The sequence below is a fragment of the Vulpes vulpes genome, chromosome 1, assembly GCF_048418805.1.
Source record: "Vulpes vulpes isolate BD-2025 chromosome 1, VulVul3, whole genome shotgun sequence".
NCBI classification, from domain to species: domain Eukaryota; kingdom Metazoa; phylum Chordata; class Mammalia; order Carnivora; family Canidae; genus Vulpes; species Vulpes vulpes.
In genome coordinates this window covers 36866242-36872714 of record NC_132780.1, presented here as the reverse complement: position 1 = coordinate 36872714, position 6473 = coordinate 36866242, and the positions used below count along the sequence as shown (strand labels likewise).

The 6473-nt window shown below is 34.2% G+C and overlaps 1 pseudogene; it reads left to right on the top strand.

Moving 5' to 3' along the window:
• Positions 1 to 4872: 4872 nt before the first annotated feature.
• The window catches only part of LOC112922065 (ATP synthase F(0) complex subunit C2, mitochondrial pseudogene), a 32927-nt pseudogene continuing 31326 nt past the window's right edge, over positions 4873 to 6473 (top strand).

Below are 6473 nucleotides of genomic sequence, written 5' to 3'. Positions count from 1 at the left end.
CAGTTTGAATCCCAGCTCCATCACTTACTACTATGTGACCCTAGGGACATATTTAATTTCCCTGAACCCTTCTACTTTTGTAAAAATAGGGATAATATTATCCAGGCGGTCTTAAACACTAGAATTCTTGTGACAATTGAGAAATAATGTATTTTTGTAAATTTTAACATCATACCATGCTGATTAAGTTTTATTTATATTTTACCAGCATTTTTCTTACCTTAAAAGAAAAGACTTGTTGGGGCAACTGGGTGCCTCTGACTCTTGGCCTCAGCTCCAGTCTTGATCTCAGGGTTGTGAGTTCAAGTTCCACATTGCACTCCATGCTGGGCCTGGAGCCTACTTAAAAAAATGAAAAGAAATGATGAAATAAAATAATTCTTGTGCTTGTATATAGCTTGTGTATGTAAATAAGAAATATAAAAGAAATGAATCCCCAGATTATCTCAAAATTGTAAGCAAAGTCAATGCTTGAACTATGATTGTTATGACATTTTTAAAAGGCCAATTTACAGTAATTCTTTTATATAGAATCAGTTTTGCAGATAGATTTACGTAGATGCTTGACATTCTAGAGTAGTTGAACAATAAACCAAAGCACTAGAACTGTAAAATGAAAAGATTAATGAAGTAGCAGCTATTACAAAACAGGTGCCTTAAGAAATTTCCTACCTGACACAAGAAACGGAAATTTGTTTTGGTAGCCTCCATAGTGATTCAGTTTTATTCTCCACAAATCCTTACAAAATTGTATGTGATATTTCCATTAAACTATGCAAAAGTATAAACTCTCTTATAGTGTGTGGTTCAGTTTATAGGACATTTTAGTGTTTTGTTCTTTTGCCTCTTTTCCTTGTAGATATTTCAGGTAATTATACATATGTTATTATACAAATATATACATACATATGCATATATGTATTTGTCAGCTTTACAAAAACCAATGAAAATGCCTTCTTAAGATTGTCAGTTTTTATAACACATCCTAAATTCTCAATGCTAATTTCAATGAAGTCAACACATCCTGACATGGGATGATCAGCTAATCTAAATATTTGGGAAAATGCCAATCTATATATTTGGCACCCACCATGTATACGCTGAACGAATTAATTAGCTACTAACTAATTGTTTCATATTACTACGTTTCATTTGACAGATAAAGACCAGCTTTCTAATACTACATTTATTTTGTCAGGTGTGAAGGGAAAAGATAATGAAATTTGTTTTTCTATTTGTATTTGTAGTCCTAACTCTGGTAATGGAAAAGTTGGAACATTTCTGCACAGTGACATGTGAAATGAAGAAAAAAGTCCATGTGCCTTTTATAAAATACAATGACGTAAAAGAAATACATAGGTTCATTTTTTTTTGTTTTTGTGGTTACCAGTAGCATAAATCCAGAGGACTTGCTTTATATACTTGGATTTGTAAAGCACTGGCAAACCTAAAATAGGAACAATAAATGTGGTCTGTGGAAGAACTGAGAAAAAAAAATATTTTTTTTTTTTCGAAATGAACCGTTAGCTCTAACTCTAAAAGCAAGTGAAACTCCCAAATATAAAAAGTAAAGCAAGTCACTAATCATAGAGGAATATTGATGTGAATGATCTGTGGGAAAATTTCTCCCCCCAGACAATCAAGTGGATTCGTGAAAATAAAAGGGAACATAGCATATGTTGTCACTAACAGCTGAGGGATAATCAGGAGTCCAATGTTTTTTATGTATTTGAAATGCCACCATACTGCAACCCTGGAGACATGACTCACCAATCTTACTGCTTCTAGAAGGTAATGAGTCATCAGCTCCAGTTACTTCACAGAGAGAGAGAACAAAAAGGAAAGGAAGAGAAAAAAGGGGAAAAGACCGTTAAAAGCAACCACAATGTATACATTTTCACAGCATATTTATTTCTACTCCTTTAGTGTAGGCCTGGTAGTAAAGAGGAAACAAAACAATGAGACAACATACGGTCTCACTCACACACATTATATGTTAACAGAGCAAAAAACTATGTGCCTAAGACTCCAGCAAAAGATCTGACTTAGGGCTGCCCTGGTGGCTCAGGGGTTTAGCGCCACCTTCAGCCCAGGGTGTGATCCTGGGGACCCGGAATCGAATCCCATGTCGGGTTCCTTGCATGGAACCTGCTTCTCCCTCTGCCTATGTCTCTGTCTCTCATGAATAAATAAATAAAATCTTTTTTAAAAATGATCTGACTTAGTAAGGGATTTCCCTGCACCTCTTTATGTCAGGCTCAGTCTCAAGCATTACTCTTCATATGGAGAAAGAGGTATATTCAGAATCACCAAGAATAGCATTTTACTGAAATCCCAAAGTTCTTTACACCCACTATCCACAGTCCATGGAAATATTGCTTTCGTTGGTTATTTAAAATGTATTCACTGGTTAAAGCATTTTGAGAAATAATATTCTAGATGGTTTTCTCTTTACCTCTAGATATATCAATAGGCAAATAATTATCACATGTGCACATGCACACTGAGTTCCTGGGGTGATGATGATGATTATTAACGCTCAAGTATTCCTGACATCACATGAAATAGAAAGATATATATTGTTTTAAATCTTGCCTGCCCAAGTTAATGAGGTAGTCAAATGGATAGTGAGGTTCACATGAGTGCATCTTCATTGGACCTCACATAAGGAAAAATAGGCAAAATTATCTGTACAGTACAAGTGGAAGACACTTTGTTTTCTTAACATATCAGTGTAGGAAGGTGATTGACTGAGAATATGATGGATTAACATTTTGATAAGTTATATTGCTTTCTTGGTACAGATTCAACAAGAAAAAATGAAAGGAATCACCCTGTCCCTCAAAAAGTAAACCATGATTGGAATTCCTGAGATTGGAATTTCCTCATGCCCATGACCTTTGGAAAGAAAACAGACATTTCTCTTTAGATCGAGGTCCAGCAAGACAACTTTTTGGGTTTTGACTAACCAGACACATCTGTAGCAGTGTGTTTCAATATTTAGGTCAAAATTATTAGTAGAATATGAAGTCAATTTACCATGTACTGACCAACATTAAAAAAATAGAATAGAATGAAAAGGATGATTATGGAAACTATCAGAATGTTTTATACATTATAAAGTAAATATTATTCTATGAAATCTTGGCTTATAGTGATATGTGTATATGAGTGCATGTTATAAAGATATAAATGTATTTCAACTGAATGTTGTGTTTAGAAAAGGTAGAAAAGACTAAAGATGAGTAGTAAAATAAATGTACCCAAGAAAAGTAGAAAATATTGTGTCTTCCTATTTATATAATACAGCAAATACAATTATATCATAAGGAGCATTGTAGACATGAAGATTAAAATATTGCTTATATTATAAAAAAATGAAAACAACCCAGTTTTCTATCTAGAAAAGTGATATAATATGAACAAACTAGATTTATAAACTTGAATCCATGCTGAAAACATGTTAATCAGAAAGAGCAGTATCAAAGGATAAATATGATACTTCTGGAGAAAAAATTTAAACATCAATTATAGCATATATTTTAGAAATGTTTACATATGAAATATTACAACAGAATGATTGAGAAGGATGATTACAGACTCTGGGTAAAGGTTATCCCTTAGGAGAAAGGAAGACAAATGGCAGAGAGTATGGGTTTTTCACCACACCTATTTCTTTTCTCTCTTTCTCTCTTTTTTTTAAAGATTTTATTTATTTATTCATGAGAGAGGAGGGGAGGCAGAGACAGAGGCAGAGAGAGAGAGAGAAAGAGAGAGAGAGGCAGAGACAGAGGCAGAGGGCAAAGCGGGCCCCATGCAGGGAGCCAGACGTGGGACTCGATCCCGGGTCTCCAGGATCACACCCTGGGCTGAAGGCAGCACTAAATCGCTGAGCACTACCCCCTTCCTGGGCTGCCCTCTTTTTTTTTTTTTTTTTAAGCATTCCAAAATAAGTAATGTTTGACAAATTTATGTGTTAGACACAAAGGTGGTTATTATGTCTTTCTTTGTAACTTTCTATATTGTTTAAAAATTTCAAAATTGTATATTTAAAGGAATCAGACATTGTGTTTGGGTTTTTCATCCAATACCATATTTATGAGATTCATCCACGTTATTGCATATATTTTTATTGTATGTATTACTATCTTTTCATTATTCTCATTGTCCTATGGTATTCCATTGTATAAATATATCACAAATTTTTTATCCAATTTTCTTTAGTCAAATATTGCATATTTCTAATTTCTGGCTATTACAAACTATGCAGCTCTAAGTATTTTATATGTATCTTCCAATACTTTTGCTAATTTCATGGGATACGCATACATTCAACTGTAGTCAATACCGCCACACAGTTTCCCAAAATTGTACCAAGTTACATTCCAAAACAGCAGTAAAGGAGAAAGCCAGTCATTCTTTAGCTTTCTCAATCTTTGGCATTGTCTTTTTTTCATTTTACCAATTCTGGTGTTGTGAAGTAGTATTACCTTAGAGTTTTAATTTACTTTTCTCCAGTGACTAGTGATATTGAGCAGTTTTTTACATATATGCCAGTTATTGAATATTATATTTTTTGGACTGCCAGTTGAAGTTTTGGGTCCATTTTTCTATTGGGTTATTTGCTTATTCCTTATTGATTTGTAGAAGTTATTTATATTTTCTTTATACAATGTTCACAAACATGCGGAATTTATCTGTCAATTTTTTAATATTTTAAATTTAAATAAACTTACACACACACCAGATGCACAAAATGGTCTGTTCTAAAGGAGTAATTGCAAAATTCTTGGTCATGAGAGAAACAAGGACTTCTCTAGAGCATGTGGTGCATGTGGTCTACTTGAATCTGCTCAAAGCCCTTGTGTTAGTATGGCCATGGGAGGGGTTGGTCTTGGGGCATTAATGCAGGTCCTTAGTGCTGAGCTGGTCATCAACAGGTGAGATCACTGAGAGAAAAGAACAAGGAGGTACCATTTCCTATTTCACTAGATTTTTCTGAAATTTGTATTCTGGTATGACCTAAGGATAAAAGAAAAAAGCACTGAAAACTCATTTATACTGGACTTACTGCTATTCTGGTGTGAGTGCAGAGGTAAAGGCTAATTTTAGTTATAATTTGGATGAATGCTACATTTTTTCTCTTTTAGTGTTATATTTCCAATATCCACCTAACAAAAATAGCTAACATACTTGGGCTAAGGTCCTGTCTCTCTACCTGTCTACATTTTCTTTTGTAGTTGAGAAATCCTAGAGAAGACAGAAACTCAGATTCAGTGGTGGCTTAGTATCTATTCCTGTGTGACTTAGGAAAAGTCAGTAAATTATTTGGTGAGTCAGTTCTGACACTTCCTCCAGCAGGATCATGCTAGAATTAGTGACTTCATGTTTCACAATCTTTTTTATCTTTGAATATGGTATCCCCATTCCTTTCTTTGTTTTCCTAAAAAAATTTTTAAAAGAGAGAGAATAACACTGTCACATTGGCTGTCATAACTAATTTTATTCCAATAAATTTTCAAGAAGCTTTGGGGGAGGAAAATTAAGATGTGCTAATAAGGTTGAGAGAGCAAACTCTGCTTTCTAGGTCCAAGAAAAGCAATGGAGCTATTTAAATCTGAAGTTGTGAGATTTCAGGTTTCCTAATGTCAGCTTAACTATGACACATTTTGTATACAAATTCCTTTATAAATCTTAGTAATTTGTGCCATCACAGTGATTTTTCCTTTGATTGCAACATATTTGGAGCAAAACCTTCTAGTAGGAAAAGAAAAAAAAATGAACTCATTGCATAACAATATTTGTATGAGCAATAGATACTATATATTCAAAAGCCCAATTGACAAGAACACTCGTTCATTGCTGGTAGGAATATAAAATGGTACAGCCCTTTAGGAGATAGCTTGTCAGTTTCTTACAAAATTAAACAAAATCTTATGATATAACCCAGCATATGCACTCCTAGATATTTACCCAAATGAGCTGGGAAACTTATGTCCACACAGAGGCCTGTGCAAAAATGATTATAGCAGTTTTATTCACAATTGCCAAAAATTGGAAGCAACCAAGATGTCCTTCAAGAGGTGAATGTATAAACAAACTGTTGTACACCCACATGATGGATTTCATTCAACGATAAAAGAAAATGAGGTATAACCCCAGAGAAGACGGGAAAAAATCTTAAATACATATTGCTGAATTAAATAAGGGTTATGAAAAGGTGATATACTGTATGACTCTGACTACATGCCATTCTAGAAAATTAAACTCTAGAGATAGTAAAGAGATTCATGACTGCCAGGGGTAAGGAGGAGGAGAGAGGGAATGAGTAGGTGGAGCACCAGGGATTTTTAGGGCAGGGAGACTTGTGTGTGTAATACCATAATGTTATACACATGATGTTGTGCATTTGGGAAAATCTACAGAACCGCACAACATGAAAAGTAAACCCTAATGTAAAACTATGGCATTAG